Source organism: Salvelinus sp. IW2-2015, unplaced genomic scaffold (assembly GCF_002910315.2).
Source record: "Salvelinus sp. IW2-2015 unplaced genomic scaffold, ASM291031v2 Un_scaffold963, whole genome shotgun sequence".
Lineage (NCBI taxonomy): Eukaryota > Metazoa > Chordata > Actinopteri > Salmoniformes > Salmonidae > Salvelinus > Salvelinus sp. IW2-2015.
In genome coordinates this window covers 327,190-344,059 of record NW_019942666.1, presented here as the reverse complement: position 1 = coordinate 344,059, position 16,870 = coordinate 327,190, and the positions used below count along the sequence as shown (strand labels likewise).

The 16,870-nt window shown below is 43.1% G+C and overlaps 1 pseudogene; it reads left to right on the top strand.

The window, feature by feature from the left end:
* The window catches only part of LOC112069298 (ras and Rab interactor 2-like), a 27,254-nt pseudogene extending 12,530 nt beyond the window's left edge, over window positions 1-14,724 (top strand).
* Window positions 14,725-16,870: the final 2,146 nt, after the last annotated feature.

Genomic DNA, 16,870 nt, shown 5'->3' with positions numbered 1-16,870 from the left:
TATGGAGGGTATGTATGTCTGTGTATGGGCAGGTATGTATGTGTCTTTGTTTATTTGAGGGTATGATGTCTGTGTATGCAGGTAGTTATGTCGTCTGTTTTTTGAGGGTATGTCTGTGTATGAGCAGGTATTGTTGTCTGTGTATAAGTGTATGTTTGTGTCTTATTAGATGTAGTGTTGTGTATGAAAGGTATGTCATGTGTCTGTGTATGAGGAGTTATTGTGTCTGTGTATGTGAGTAGGATGTTATGTTGTTGTCTGTGTATAATGTGAATGTATGTGTTCCTGTGTGGTATGAGGGGTATGTATGATGTCTGTGTTTATGAAGGAGATATGTGTCTGTGTATGAAGGGATGTGTCTGATGTATGAAGTATGAAGCGTGTTCTGTACTGAGTCCTGTGTTTGAATGATTTATCATGACGATTGAGTGTTATTGGTCAGGTTGTTGGTAGGCAGCCTCTTGTGAGGTTTTTTCAATGTATACAGTGTGCTGACGCTGTTAATGATTCTGCTAAATCTCTTTCTCTCCCTGTTAGATTATTCTGGCACTCTGCTCTAGGCAGCCTCGCGAAGGACAACCCTCTCCCTCTCGCCCTCCACCACAGCGCCCTTGATCAGAGATCGGTTGGACAACCAGGGTGCAGAGACGGACCACAAGAGAAGCAGAGTGTGACTCGCCCACGAACAGGCTTCCTCCAGCTCTTTCCCCCTTCCTCCCTCCTCTCCGCCTGGAGAGAAAGCCAGTCCAACGGGTGCTCTTTGCTTCGTTCCAACCCCCTCTTCCTCCAGATCTCACCGGCGCTTGAGGAAGACCCTCAATCCTCTTTACCCCCTCTCCTTCCCCCTACGTACACACTCCACCCCCAGCCCATGGGAACTACCGGTATGGGACGTCTTCGGCCCCTGTCACGGACCCCAACGTGAAAGGAAGCAGTCACGCCCCCTCCCCTTCGGCTTCTCCCGCCCCCCCGTTCCCTCTCCCAGCTGCCGGCCAAAGCTCCCCCCTCCCCCCACCCCTCTATCCCAGTAAGCCCAAGAAAGCAGCATATGCCCGGAAAACGCCTGCCACCATCGTTTTCGACCAGGCAACCACTTGCACCTTCATCCAATCAAGAACCTTCGCCCCACCCCTCGCCCGCCCCATGGGCATGGCCAGGCCACAGCAAGCCATTCCAAGAAAGACTGACGAGCAGGCGCCGCCATTCCCTGTGCACCCACCATCACCCTCAACACCCTCCTCCCCCACCACTCCAAAAAACACTGACATCGACCCCACCGGGTGCCCACATCGCTCTTGATGACGAGACTAGTCTGCCAAGGCTCCTGTCCGTAGCCAGCTTTCCCCCGTGCCAGGCACCGGCCATTACTCCGCTCCCTCCATAGTGGGAAATGGTTGGCTGTTAGCCGCCCCCAGCCCCTCCCGGTGTAAGACCCCCAGGGCGAGAGCGACAGAGGGGAGGATGAGCGACAGTTGTCCATCTTCAACCTTCTTCCTCAGATTCTCTGGTACTAAACTCCAAGCCCTCCCCTCTCCCTCCCCGCCAGCCCCCGCTTAGATTACCGGCTAATCCCCTTTGGCAACAATGCAAGGACAGCAGCGAGACGAGAAGACCTCTGTGACGAAGATAGAAGAAAGTACATACGGCGCGTCAGCCTGGAGAGTACGAACCTGGACCAGGGCTCTCTCCGTCCTCCCTTCAAAGCCTCCCGGAGATGGGGTCGGAGTTCTGGGGCAAAGATTGCGCTGAAGCATTCCGAAAATGTTCTGGAGGTCTTCAGGCACGTTCATGACCCCAGAAAGCGAGCGCGTGAGGAGGGAATAGCAGAGCTCTCCAGGGACAAAGAGTTTCCTACTTTGGATGCCTGGTTCAGGATTATATCAGTTTTTGTACAGGAGAATAAGGGTGGGTCATACGTCAGGCTAACCTCTGCAGACCCTCAGACATTCATGACCCAGATGAAGCCTACCTGACGCAGAGCTCCGAACTGGACCACCCATCGAATCACTCATACCCGAGGATCAGATAGGTGAGTGTGTGTGTGTTGTGTTGGGGGGGGGGGTGTCCTTATAGCCCCTGTACACATCATTTGAAACTCAACTACAAGGGAAGCTTTGTGTGGGTAGATACATACGTACTTTCACATGAATGATGAATGTGTGGGTGTTTTCTTATCACAATTATTGTGTCATTTGGCTCTCTTCCACCACTTCAGCTCAATAGGGAAGTAACACCTAAAAACTAGTTTCGAAGTGACCTAATCCATTCCATAATTTACAGTGATAAACTGTCAAGACTTACCTATATACATGATGAATAAATTAGCCCAGCTATTAGTCCCTATTGTCCAGTTTAAGACAGACTGGTTATGAAAACCCAGTGTTGGTTACGGAGATTGCCAGTGAGATGCCAGTGAGATGCCAGTGTACCCTCCCTTCCCTACAGTCAATATTCCTGGCCTCTTCCAGCTTGGCACAAAATTCCACAGTGGTGCAAATGCCAAGCTTCTTTGTGGTCAATTGGAATGGCAAAAATGACAATTATCTCCCAACCAAATCCCCAAAATGTCAGGGATCTTAATTAATGTGGACCAAATATGGTATGAACTTAACTAGTGACAGAAAATAGACCTAGTTAGAGGAGGCTACAATACGTTAGTCTCGATTTTGAAGACACCGAAAGAGCTGAAGCAAGCAAGTGCTAACGATTGACAGGAATTGTGCATGGGCAGGCTGACTTTACCAAATGTTGTCAAAGAGGGTTTTCATTGAGTTCTGGCTAATGAAGTATTTGCATTGAATTATGTAGCATATTTTTACACTCGGCTCTTTTCCCTTGTTCCTTTGTAAACAACAACAGCCAAGCATTGTCAGAGAAGAAGTGGTTGTTGGAGTGGTAGTGACTAGTTTAACACAAATGGGATTCCTGTATAGACAGACAGGACTACCGTAATGGTTAAAAGCACAGGCTATGGGAAGGCCTTCAGGGAATAGAGAAGTGAAGTTGGGACCTGTGCCGTATCCTTACACTCACTGTTTGACAATAGTATATCAGTGTAGACTGTATTATAAGATGCATTTAGGGAGAAATGGGTGTAGATCCTCGTATGTCATTTAAAAAGCCAAAACTGGATCAATTTACTAGTAATTTGAAGTAAGGGAGGGGGGGGTAAAATTGATAGTTTTACTGGTAATTAGGTAAAAGAGTTGAGCATGGAGGTAGAAGTAACAAGTTGTGTGTTTATAAAGGGAACCAGAGGACTGTCACAACCACAGGACACCCACCGACACACATACACATACACACACAGGTGGTTTTACTATCCAAAGTTGGGGACCAAAAAATATTTCACATTCAAAACCTATTTCCTAACTAACCCCAAACCCCTAACCCTAAAACCAAAACCTAAAAACCAACCTAACCCTAAAAACCAAACACCTAAACCTAAACCCAAACCTAACCCAATTCTATAGCCAGTTTGCGCTGTTTCTGTGAAGAGAGTAGTACGACAGCATTGTACCAGATCTTTCAGTTTCTTGGCAATTCTTTCACATGGAATAGCCTTCATTTCTCAGAACAAGATAGACTGAACCGAGATTCAGAAGAAAGTTCTTGTTTCCGGCCATTTGAGCCTGTAATCGAAACCCACAAATGCTGATGCTCCAGATACTCCAACTGGATCTAAAAGAAAGGCCAGTTTTTATTGCCTTCTTTAATCAGTACCAACAGTTTTCAGCTGGCTAACATAATTTCAAAAGGTTCTAATGATCAATTAGGCCTTCAAAATTATAAACTTGGATTAGCTTTAACACAACGTTGCCATTGGACACAAGTGATGGTTTTCTTGATAATTGGGCCTCTATACACCTATGTATATTTGTTTATAAATCAGGGCCGTTTCCAGCTTCAATAGACATTACAAAACATTAACAATTGTCTACACTGTATTTCTGATCAAATTGATGTGATTTTAAAGGACAAAAAAATGCTTTCTCTTCAAAAAAACAAGGACATTTCTAAGTTGCCCCACTTTTTGAATTGGTAGTGTAGGTGACCTTATGAGTACAGTATGGTTATGATTCCATTGTATAGCTGATCCCAAACTTTTTTGAACGGTATGTATATCATAAGGCCTTTCCACAAACTTAGAACCAATGAGTCAGATATTTCCACCGGATGTTAAATGTGAAGTATCCGGTCTGGCGTTTCCACTATACCAAAATTATGGTGATCAGAGGAAAGGCCCAGTTGGCGGCGTGGGAGAAGATAAAGCTGAGATCGATTTTTGGCCGACATTCTGGCAAATTTTGCTCATTTGATGAAACATTTGATCTCCAATTACAGATTTTCTTGTTTTCAAAACTTAGAATCTGGAACAAACAGGTAGTGAGACTGCATTTTGTAGACTTTACCATTTGCTAAAAAAGGGTTTTGTAAAATATGTTGTTGTTTAGAAGGAGTCAAAGGCGGAAGAATGGCGTTATTGCCCACACGCACTTCCGGGAGTAGGCGTTCCCTAACGAAAATATTGCAAATAAAATGCTTAGAACGCGCCAATAGGATCTCCACTTAGCTTTTCATGCTTGGCTCTGCCCACCTCCTTGCTGTTTTTGCCACACTATGATTCATTTGCTGCCTATTTGGAAACGAAGGGCTCTGGTCTATCTTGGTGTTGAGTTCTAGAAGTCTGGTTTTTTTTGAGGCCTAGTTAACCCTAAACACAGTGCGTGTGGGTGTTTCTCGTATCACAATTATGTGCTCATTTTGGCTCTCTTTCCAACCACTTCAGCTCGAATAGGGAAGTAACACCTAAAAACTAGTTTCGAAGTGACCTAATCCATATTTACAGTGATAAACTGTCAAGACTTAGCCTATATACATGATGAAAATTAGCCCAGCTATTAGTCCCTATTAGTCCACGTTAAGACAGACTGGTTATGGAAACCAGTGTTGGGTTACGGAGATGCCAGTGAGATGCCAGTGAGATGCCAGTGTACCCTCCCTTCCCTACAGTCAGTTATTCCTGGCCTCTCCAGCTTGGCACAAAATCGCACAGTGGTGCCAACTGCCAAGCTACATTTGTGGCTCAATTGGAATGGCAAAAATGACAATTATCTCCCAACCTAAATCCATAAATGTCAGGGATTAATCTAATGTGGGACCAAATATGGTATGAGCTTACTAGTGACAGAAAATAGGCCTAGTTAGAGGAGGCTACAATACGTAGTCCTGATTTTGAGGACACTGAGCTGAAGCAAGCAAGTGCTAACGTTTGACAATGAAATTGTGATGGAGGCTGACTTAACCAATGTTGTCAAAGAGGGTTTTCATTGAGTTTGGGCTGAATAAGTATTTGCATGAATATGTAGCCTTATTTTTACACTCGGCTCTTTTCCCTTGTTCTTTGTAAACAACAACAGCCAAGCATTGTTCAGAGAAGAAGTGGTTGTTGGAGTGGTAGCTGACCTCTCTCTGTCTCTCTCTCTCCCTCTCTCTCTCTCTCCCCCTCTCTCTGTCTCTGTCCGTCCAGCTCTCTCTCTCTGTCTGTCCCTATCTCTCTCTGTCCGTCCCTCTCTCTCTCTGTCCATCCCTATCTCTCTCTGTCCATCCCTCTCTCTCTCTGTCCGTCCCTCTCTCTCTCTCTCCGTCCCTATCTCTCTCTGTCCGTCCCTCTCTCTCTCTGTCCCTCCCCCTCTCTCTCTCTCTGGCCCCCACTCTCTCTCTCTGGCCCCCTCTCTCTGTCTCTGTCCGTCCATCTCTCTCTCTCTGTCTGTCCCTCTGTCTCTTATACACATCTAGATGTGTATAAGAGACAGATATATATATTATATATCTCTCTCACATACCCCTCTGTCTCTCTCTCTCCCTCTCTCTCTCTCTCCCCCTCTCTCTGTCTCTGTCTCTGTCTCTGTCTCTCTCCCTCCCTCTCGCTCCCTCTCCCTCTCTCTCTCTCTCTGTCTCTGTCTCTGTCTCTGTCTCTCTCCCTCCCTCTCTCTCCCTCTCCCCCTCTCTCTCTCTCTGTCTCTGTCTCTCCCTCTCTCTCTCTATTTCAGCTTAGGGGTCTAGAAACAGAAAACTGTAGTTTATGGGGCAGAGGACTGTATAATGTAAACCAATGTCTTACAGAGACATTATTACCCTCCTAGAAGTATGCAAAGTAATAAACATAACAATAAAAGACTAGCAATGCTCTCGATAGGCCTATGCATACATTTACTAAACCAGGCACAGTAACATTCTACGACCCAAAGGACAGTAACATAGGCTAGGATGTTCCGTGTTTGCCACCAGATACAATGTTGACAGAGTTAAGTCTCGACTAGTAACACAAATGGGATTCCTGTATAGACAGACAGACTGACGTAATGGTAAAAGCCACAGGCTATGGAAGGCTTCCAGGAATAGAGAAGTGAAGCTTGGACTGTGCTCTCCTACACTCACTGTTGACATACTATGTCAGTGTAGACTGCACACTGTATGTATAAGATACATTAGGGAGAAATGGGTGTAGGTCCTCGTAATGTCATTTAAAAGCCCAAACTGGATCAATTTACTAGTAATTGAGGTAAGGGGAGGGGGGGGTGAAATTGATAGTTTTACTGGTAATTGAGGTAAAGAGTGGGCATGGGGGTAGAGTAACCAAGTGTGTGTTTATAAAGGGAACTAGAGAAGGACTGTCAACACACACAGACACCCACGACACACATACACATACAACACACAGGTTTGTTTTACTATCCAAGTGGGGACCAAAAAATGTATTCCCATTCAAAATCTTATTTTCCCTAACACTAACCCCAACCCCCTAACCCTAAAACTAAACCTAATCCTAACTCTATAGCCAGTTTGCGCTGTTCTGTGAAGAGAGTAGTATACAGCATTGTACCAGATCTTCAGTTTCTTGGCAATTTCTCACAAGAATAGACTGATGAGTTTCAGAAGAAAGTGTCTTTTTTTCTGGCCATTCTGAGCCTGTAATCGAACCCACAAATGCTGATGCTCCAGATACTCAACTAGTCTAAAGAAAGCCAGTTTTATTGATTCTTTAATCAGAACAACAGTTTTCAGCTGTGCTAACATGATTGCAAAAGGGTTTTCTAATGATCAATTAGCCTTTTAAAATGATCAACTTGGATTAGCTCACACAATGTGCCATTGGAACACAGGAGTGATGGTTGCTGATAATGGGCCTCTGTACGCCTATGTAGATAATCCATTAAAATGTCAGCCGTTTCCAGCTACAATAGTCATTTACAACATTAACAATGTCTACACTGTATTTCTGATCAATTTGATGTCATTTTAATTTACAAGAAATGTGCTTTTCTTTCAAAAACAAGGACATTTCTAAGTGACCCCAAACTTTTGAACGGTAGTGTATATCATAAGGCCTTTCCACAAATAGAACAATGAGTCAGATATTTCACAGGAAGTATAAATGTGAAGTATCCGGTTAGCGTTTCCACTATGGTGATCAGAGGAAGCCCAGTGGCCGGCAGTGGGAGAAGATAAAGCGCAATGGATTTTGGCCAACATTCTGCTAATTTTCTCATCGATGAAACATTTGATCTCCATACAGTTTTCTGTTTCCAAACTAGAATCTGTAACAAACAGAGTGGACTGCGTTTTGTAGACTTTACCATTTGCTAAAGTTGTAAAATAAGTTGTTGTTTAGAAGGAGTGCAAGGGTGAATTGAGTTATTGCACACACGCACTTCACAGAGTAGGCGTTCCCTAACGGAAATATGCAAATAAATGCTAGAACGCACCAATAGGATCTCACTAGCTCATGCTTGGCTCTGCCCACCTCCTTGCTTGTTCTGCACACTATGATTAATTTGCTCCTATTGGAAACGACAGGCTCTAGTCTATCTTGAGTTAGTTCTAGAAGTCTTTGGCCTTTTTTTGAGGTCCTAGTTATACCCTAACACAGTGGTGATAAGAATCTCCTGGTTTACAGGCCACACCAGGCCTGCAAGTCACATTATGCTGGCTTGCAAAGTGATGTGTAATTCCTATTGGAATCCAGTCAGAGTTAGGATATCTAACAAGTGGAATTGTTAATCACCTTCAACCTGCATTGAGAATGACTGCTAGGGTAGGGAAGATTGAATACTGAGACTACCAAAATCATCTCAACTGGAACAACCATCTCAGTAACGGGTGCCATAAATCCAACAGATTGGATGTTTAGAAAACTGTAAGGTATTTATCTTTGTGTAGCATAAAATMAATCAACCAATCAATGTACATGCAAAAACACAGATATTACAGTAAAACAAACAATTCTGAAAATCTCCCTGCAATAGAGCATGCTGGGAAATAGTATGTTATTATTTATTTATTTATTTTGACAGAGTCAATGCTGAGACCAAGGTCTCTTTTCCAGATGAGCCCTGTAGAGCACCACAATACACATCAAAATACAATAAACACATTAAACTACATATTCATATACACAATAACATATGCGTTATTATAGACAACAATACACCAAAAGCAAATCATAAAAAACTAGACACATTCTTCAGTATAAAGGTCCCCTGACAACCGTCTGAAATGGCCTAGAGGCACCAATTCCACCCATTTTAAAGTGCATTGCAGTTCATTCCACACACAAGGTGCAAGGAAACCAAAGGCTAATCTACCTAACTGTCTAGACACCAAAGGATCCCCCAGAGTTAACCAACCCTGTGAACGGGTTTGATAACTTGTCATTTTAAATCGTAACAGTGATGAAAGACAGCTGGTTCTATGTAGAACACTTCTTGTCTTCCAAATAATCATCAAAGAACCCTTTCTTCCAAAAACAGTGAAGGAACTATTTTTATCTAAGGGGTGTAGCCCATTGTAAAGGCTTAGAGAGGAGGGATAGCAACATAACAAACATTGCCCAACATACCAAGGAGCCAAGGCCAGTCCTGAGAGGAGGCAGGAAACCAGCAGTAAGGAAGTGTAGAGGGACGTGTGTGTGTGTTTACTTCATGTGTATGAACTATTAACCAGTGTGTGTTTATCCAGCTCTCGAGTCCATGTTAATAATCTACCGACCTCTCCATGTATTCAGAATCATATTTATGTTATTAGTCGTAGCCGACAGCAAAACGCTACACAGTTTTACCTTGGTTGACATTGCTTTGCTAAACTGGCTCCTTTACATATAAGAATACAGTGCTGTGTAGTCTGTAGGGAGTGGGGAGTTTTCTAACCTTACACTTCACCAAACCTTCCTCTTTTTCTCTTTCTTTCTTTGTTTTTCTCTTTCTTTTTCTCGTTCTTTCTCTCTCTCTCTCTGTACACCCTCCCTCTCTCTCTGTACTCTCTCTCTTAAGCTCTCTGTACCTCTCTCTCTCTCTCTCTCTCTCTTTTCCTGGAAAACCCAGCATTGCTCATGTCAAACACCATGAAGCAGTCCCCCTCTCTAGACTTCTGCTACTCTCAGGTTTTCCACACAATAGGCCACTAGATTCATTTGGATGAAGGCTTTGCACGATAAAGTGGCGTGAACAAATGCAAATGTAAGAATAACCCGTTGAAATAATAGAGGCGATAAAAACTACGGTTTAGTACCCAGCTGCCGGCTACGGTTCATGGTCTCTGTCACCGCTAGTTAATCAGCAGCAATGAACGGGAAACAGTTATTTGCTTGAAAACAGGCTGCACCGCTTCGCTGACACTGATTTTATACCGTTTGAGGTCAGATGAAAAAGAATAGACTAGGCTACGTGATGGATGTAGGCTATTGTTTTATCAAACGGTGTGGTTTGTGTTCAAGCATGTATCCATTATTCTCCTGAGGATCTGGAGGTGATGTCCGTTAGTGTGCAGGTTCAGCTATGTTTATGGCTGGGTTATGTTTTAGGGCAAGGCAGTGGAAGTAGCTCATCATCAGCGTACGCACCATTGTACAATAAAATGCCATTGCGCGGTCAAACTGCATCTGGGTCAGTTGAGGTTTTTAATGGTTATGGATGCTATTTATTTTACTGCATGACGTTTTGCAGCGTTCACGTTTACCGTTTCATTGCCGGAAAGCGTTTGCAGTTGCATGAGATTTATCCCTTTAAAAGTTTTAGGGGAAAGCTCTAATGTAACGGGGAGTTTTACCACATCCTCCTAATTGTGTGAAACATTGATTGAACTCCAAAAAGACAAAGAAAGCCCTGCACACAGCAGTGTGTCTTGATCCAGTTTAGATTGATTGAACTCAGTTAACTACACAATATGGGCAAGTGGATGCACTTGCTAACCAGTGTGGGGAAGCAGTCACTAACTCCCAATGTGTCTGTGTTTTATCTCTAGACACTGTCCTGGAGAAGGCCATGCACAAATGTGTGTTGAAGCCGCTGAAGGGCGTAGTGGAGGTGGCCCTGCACGACTTCCAGGTGAGCTTTGTTTTCCATTGCAGCACCTGTTAGAATCATAGTTGATTCTGAAAGTTAGTAGAACGTTAGTCGGGGAGCTCATGTCTTTTAACAGGATATATTTTATATGCAGTGTTTACACTGAGGAGAATCCTGAAGTTGATGTCATCATAACCACAGGTCTGAGAGGTTTTCTCCCCTTCTAGTAATTACATTTCTATGATAGAAATAGAATAAATAGAAGGAACAATAATCATAGAAATATAATTGATAGATGGCATTCATGACCATGAAGATGATTCATAACCTTGTTTGTCTAGTAATTCTATATCTATAACCATAACCTTGACCTTCCTCTCTGTCCTCTCCCATTTAAGCACTGGCTTTGTCACTTCTAATAACTAAATTTCTATGCTCATAACCTTCTCCTTCCTCTCCTCCTAGGTGAGCAGTGGAGGCTGGCAGCAGCTGAGGGAGAACCTGGCCCTGGCTAAGACCCGGAGGCCCCAGGACCTGGGTGTGGACGGGGCCGTGCCCCCTGACCCCATGGCTATCGAGAAGATCCGCCACAAGTTCCACAACATGAGGAAGATGTACTCCCCGGATAAGAAGGTGTCGCTGCTGCTCCGAGTGTGTAAACTCATCTACACCATCATGCAGGATAACTCAGGTAGGTGGGATTGGGGGGAGGATGTGTTTTGGGAGAGAGGGTGCATGTGCAGAGAGTGTGAATAAGTTCCACATATTTGTCTATAGTGTACCTGGTTGTCTATTAAACAAGATTGGGATAAATTCCATTTAAATTCAGTAGATTCAGGAAGGAAACTAAAAAGCACTTTTCCTTAATTCTTCTGTTTGATAAAAAAAAAAAAAAATTATATTGAAATTCTATTGAACCCCAACCTTGTTTTATCTGCATGCTTCTGAGTGTGTGTGTTTGTGTGTTCATGTGTGTGTTTTCATCTGACCACACCTTTCCTATACCTCACCTTGCCTTTCCCCGCTGTGTAACTCTCTCTCAGGCAGGATGTACAGGGAGGATGACTTCCAGCCCATGCTGGCCTACGTCCTGGCCCATTGTGACATGCCTCTCTCTCTCTCTCTCTCTCTCTCTCTCTCTCTTTCTCTCGCTCTCTCTTCTCTCTCTCCTCTCTCTCCACTCTCTCTCTCTCAATTCCCTTCAATTCAATTTGCTTTATTGGCATGACGTAAGAATGTACATATTGCCAAAGCTTACTTTGGAGATGTACAATATTAACATAAAAATAATAATAATCTCTCTCTCTCTCTCAGGGAGGATGTACGGAGCAGATGACTTCCTACCGATGCTGACCTATGTCCTGGCCCAGTGTGACATGCCTCAGCTGGACACTGAGATCCTCTACATGATGGAGCTGCTGGACCCCTCACTGCTGCATGGAGAGGGTAGGTCTACCATCACATAATGACACTGGATTCAATACCACAGTATACAGTTTGCGATATACTCACTTATACACCAGAATGTATTCTACACCAACATACAAACCGTATACGTCATTTTCTACCTCGTATAGCCTCGTTGAGACATTAACACGTCCTTCCCTGCCTGCTCTCCCCTTCTCCCCTTCTCCCCAACCCTCCCTCTCCCAGGTGGCTACTACCTGACCAGTGCGTACGGGGCCATGGCTCTCATCAAGAACTTCCAGGAGGAACAGGCAGCCAGGGTCCTCAGCTCCGAGGCCAGAGACACCCTGCACCAGTGGCACCGCCGACGCACCGCCCAGCGCACGGCACCCTCCGTGGACGACTTCCAGGTATCGCCCTGAACCCCATCTGACCCCCAGGCAGTGAGTTTGAAAGAACGCCCCCCTAAAACCCCTCCCCCGAGATGGGGACTGAATCTGCATGGCTCCGGTGTGAAGTTTCCCTTAAGTACAGATCTAGGATCAGCTTTCTTTCCCCCAATCCTAACCTTAACCATTAYTGGGGGGAAATGCAAAACTGACCCAAGATTAGCGTCAAGGGGCAACTTCACTCAACACCAATCTGCATGAGAAGCGCCGGTGGTGACATGCCGAGACTATCCCTCTGTATTTGGATCTGTATTCAAAAATGATCTATGAAGACACTTTTGGAGGAAAAAAATGTTTTGATTTCCAGGGTTAGGGATGGTCAAGAAGGGAGTAATATTGAGAAGGAAGCTGATAGGTAGATGAGATAGGACTAATCTAATGCATGTGATTGTGCACTAATGACACGTTGTCTTGGTTTTCTCTGTTCGCTCCGAAATGGCTGTGTCTTCCTGTAAACGCCATACAAATAATAGAGGCTATAGAGCCGTATCAGAGCTACTTCATCTTTCTCCCTGTGTGTCTTCAAAAAAAATACATTCCTGTGTATTTGTGTCTCAGTTCTGATCCTGCATGAGCACCTGCATATAACTGATATCCGTGTAATGTTCTCTGTCTCTCTTTGTGTCATTTTCTCCGATGTGTTTTTGCATGTGTATATTTTATATCTGTTTTGCATGTTTGCATAAATGTATTTTTGTATGAATGATACCTGTATCACATTCCTTGTATCCCTTCTCCTTCAGAACTACCTGCGAGTCGCCTTACAAGAAGTCAACAGCGGCTGCACAGCCAAAACCCTCCTAGTCCACCCGTACTCCACCACCGAAGAAGTATSCTCGCTCTGCGCCTGCAAGTTCAAAGTTCATGACCCCGAGAACCACGCCCTCTTTCTCATCACTGAGGCAACCAGTCAGCAGCTTGCCCCGGACACACACCCCCAGCGAATCAAAGCGGAGATACACAGCCACCCAAACTCGCAACCCTTCCATTTTGTCTACCGCAGAGTGCCCAACCTTAACCTGTGTATACCAGGTATCCCAGCTAACCAGCACAATGGCAACTGCCTACTGCCTAGCCAATTGGATGAATTAAACGGAATTAAAATGAAATAAAACGTTATTGATCCCTAGAGGGGACATTGGATTTTTCACTAGTGTACAAACACATACAGGGACAATTCAGACTCATACCTCAGAACACATAGACCTGAGAGAGCACTGATAGATGGTGGAACAAGTACAATACCTGGCTGCTGAGATTGAGGCAGTCCTAATATGGACACCACACGGGTATGATGGAATGATACTGAATGGTGATACTYAGGATGTCCTAATATGGACACCGCATACATGTAGCCATAGAATGGTAGTGAATGGCGGAAATTGAAAGAATGCACTGTAGGATTAAACTATAGGGTCAGAGAATGTTGCTGTGTGTTGTGAAGGGATCCTAGACTACTCAATGGAAAAAATAAGTTCCTATTCTTCTAAAAGGGAGACAGAAAGAGGAAGCAGGTAGGGAGAGAAGTGTCTGGTGTCTGCATGCATTTCACTCTCTTTTTAGGGATACGGCACGTGAGCGTCCGGAGTTGGTTGATCATGTCCAGTGTCGAGTCAGCTAGTGACCACTGCAGAGCTGACTCTAAGGCAAGATTCATGACAATAAATGCCAACCTGCATTTAGCATGCTTGAAATTTAAAGGCAATTTCTGATTGAGCCGACAAATGCAGTTTACCGTAAATGAAGTCTCCATAAACGTGGGAACATTGCCATTAAATGTAAATTGCGCTATAACTTTGAACTTCAGTGATATGGATTGAATCGAGCCACCCCACTGGGCACAAACTGGTTGAATCAATGTTGTTTCCACGTGATTTTAAAACAAAAAATACGTTGAAACAACGTGGATAGACAACGAATTGACGTCTGTGCACAGTTGTCCTGGTGTGATGTGTGAAGAAGCTAAACAGATGCTTTGCGACGGTTGGCTGGACTTTCATGTGGATTTGGCGACCCCTATAGGGTAATTGAAGAATGGCTTGCAGCAGTATGGACATATCAACTTGCGTACTCTTGAGTCTACAACCTAACTGCCATTTGCAACGCCATTATATTCAAACAAAAGAGAAACCCGCACACTGCTCTTGCTGGTATGACTTATTTWAAAATATTATGCTTTAATAAGAGCAAGAGCAATGTGCAGGTTTCTATTTTCTTTGAGGTTATCATATTCCCTCGCACCTGCAACCAGATAACTCAGATGTGCGAGTGCATTTTTMAAATAAGAAATGCAATTATATCAAATTATATAAGTGAATGTATTTTTCTGTAGCATTTTGTATTATTATTTTGCTGCAGTTGCTGGTCAACTGTAGACAACGTAAAAGTGTAGATTGTGTTTTTATAGGAAAATTCTATTTTATTTGGATTGAAAACATAACCAGTGTGCTCCTGAGATKATTTCCCCCACATGCCGTTCGATTTTATGCCAGTAAATTAAACCAATAAATATTTTGGAGACTGAATTGACTCAACTAAACTTTTGTCTATATCAACTGCCTCAGCAAATGGGAATGACTGTATTCAAAGTTGTACTAGAAAGTTCATATTGTATTGGTTGACGAGAATATACTATTTTTGTTTCTGTCTGTTATCTATAGGGGTCACTGGCTGATTCCTACCACTATTGAGAAGAGATACAATCCAAACCTAAATTTCCCTTGAGTGTTAATAAAGTACCAATCTCATCTCAGTCAAGTATTAGTGATGTACTCTTAAGTTGGTTGTATCCTCTAAGAAGAGAACGAGTCAACAGTTTATTAGAGATAATATCTGTACATCAGTGATATAATGTAATCATTCGTAGACATAACATGTCTAACATTTTAAGACTCCACATACTGAAATATCTCCTCACACCACTCTTGATTTGCTAACACCTGTATGATTTTTTCCATCACTGTTTTGCTGTTTTTCAAATCTGACAAGTAGAAACGGATAAGTAGTGTGTCGATAATATTATGGACCCTAATGCAATGTTTAAAAAACACCTACGCTAACCAACCAAACGTATTTTGATCTTCTATATGTTCTGGGGATTTTGTATTTATTTCGAGTTGTTAAGCAAGAAAGTTGATGAAATGGGGGGAGGGGGGGGGGGGTTAAAATATGTAGAATGGTGATTGGGATGTCCTCTCCAAACAGCCCTGTAGCCTTTCTTTGACTATTGCAATCCATTAAAACAAAACTCCCTATTATGTTTTGTCTTTTGTTGCACCTTTAGTGACCATTTCCTGCCAGTTGGTACGAAAAGTCGGAAATGATATATACTTTAATAAGAAAGTACATGCATTTTCAAATTTACTCTACAAACAGTTACAAAACTGTCGTTTCTTGAATAAAAAACACCACAAGTGTATCCATTTTTAGCAGTTTTTATTCTGTCATTACATTAGCAAATTCACAAAGTAAACATGAAATGCAGAAAATGCAGTATTTGTGTAAATGATATCCATGATATAAAACAACGTTAAAGCTCCGACGGACACAGTGTTTATCCTCCTCCGTCATTAGTGGGTATGCGCCCTTTACCATAATCAATACTTCTTTTCTCAATCCCCTCTCCTTTCTTTGCATGTTGATCTGGGTTGTTGCCCATAAGCCATGTGGTGGCCAAAACTTCAAACTGTCTCTTGGCTCTAGACTAGAGCCCTTTCACACTCCAATGTGTGATACAGTTTTTTCTGAAGCTTAAATCCTAACATTATTCTTGAAACACTATCTCTGAAACCATAAACACCTTATAGCAATGAATTTACCAAGTATGCCAAACTGAATGCACTTTCTCTGCTTTACACTGAGTTTGTCATTTTATAACACACTTGTTGCAAAACTATAAACACAACTCACTGCTTTATACTCAGTTTGTAATTTAATAACACACTTCTAGCAAAACTGTAAACATTGGTCTCTACATTGCTACACTATTTCTCCAATTGCCTTTCCACATTGACACATGTGAAAACACTTTTAGATAATGAGTTAACTTACAAATCAGAGCTTGAGCACTATAAATAGGCCACAGGTAAACATTTGGTTTGGACAACAATGGAGGCCAATATTGGACAGAGAGTAAGAGGGGTGAGAACAGAGGAGGACGAGGAGGTGAAGAAGTAAGAGGAGGAGGAAGAGGTGAAATAAGACGGGGAGAAGGAGAGGACGGGGAAGGGGAAGAGGAAGGGGAGTCAGGAACACAATAACTGATGAAATCATGTTGTCAGCCATGGGATGAGCATGAGGGAGGCTGGGCAACGGGTTCATCCAAATCTGAGTCGCTATACTGTTGCAGGTATCATCCAGATATGTTGAAATGAGAACCGGTAAGTAACTGTGCTGTAGTCTTACTGGTACAGTAATATGTACTGTACTTTCATAATGAGAAGGATCTATCACTAAAACCACTCAAATGTTTTTACAGAACTGCAAGAAAACCAGTATCTGGTGGAAGAGGTMGACTGTTCSTTGCAAATAACTGCATCAGACTCAGAGAACTGCAGGACCACATAATGGTAGATAACACCATATTCCAAAACGTCAACAGAGTGAGTCTCTCTGCACTGTCTCGTCTACTGAAACGCAATAGAATTAGGATGAAGCAGCTGTACAGAGTTA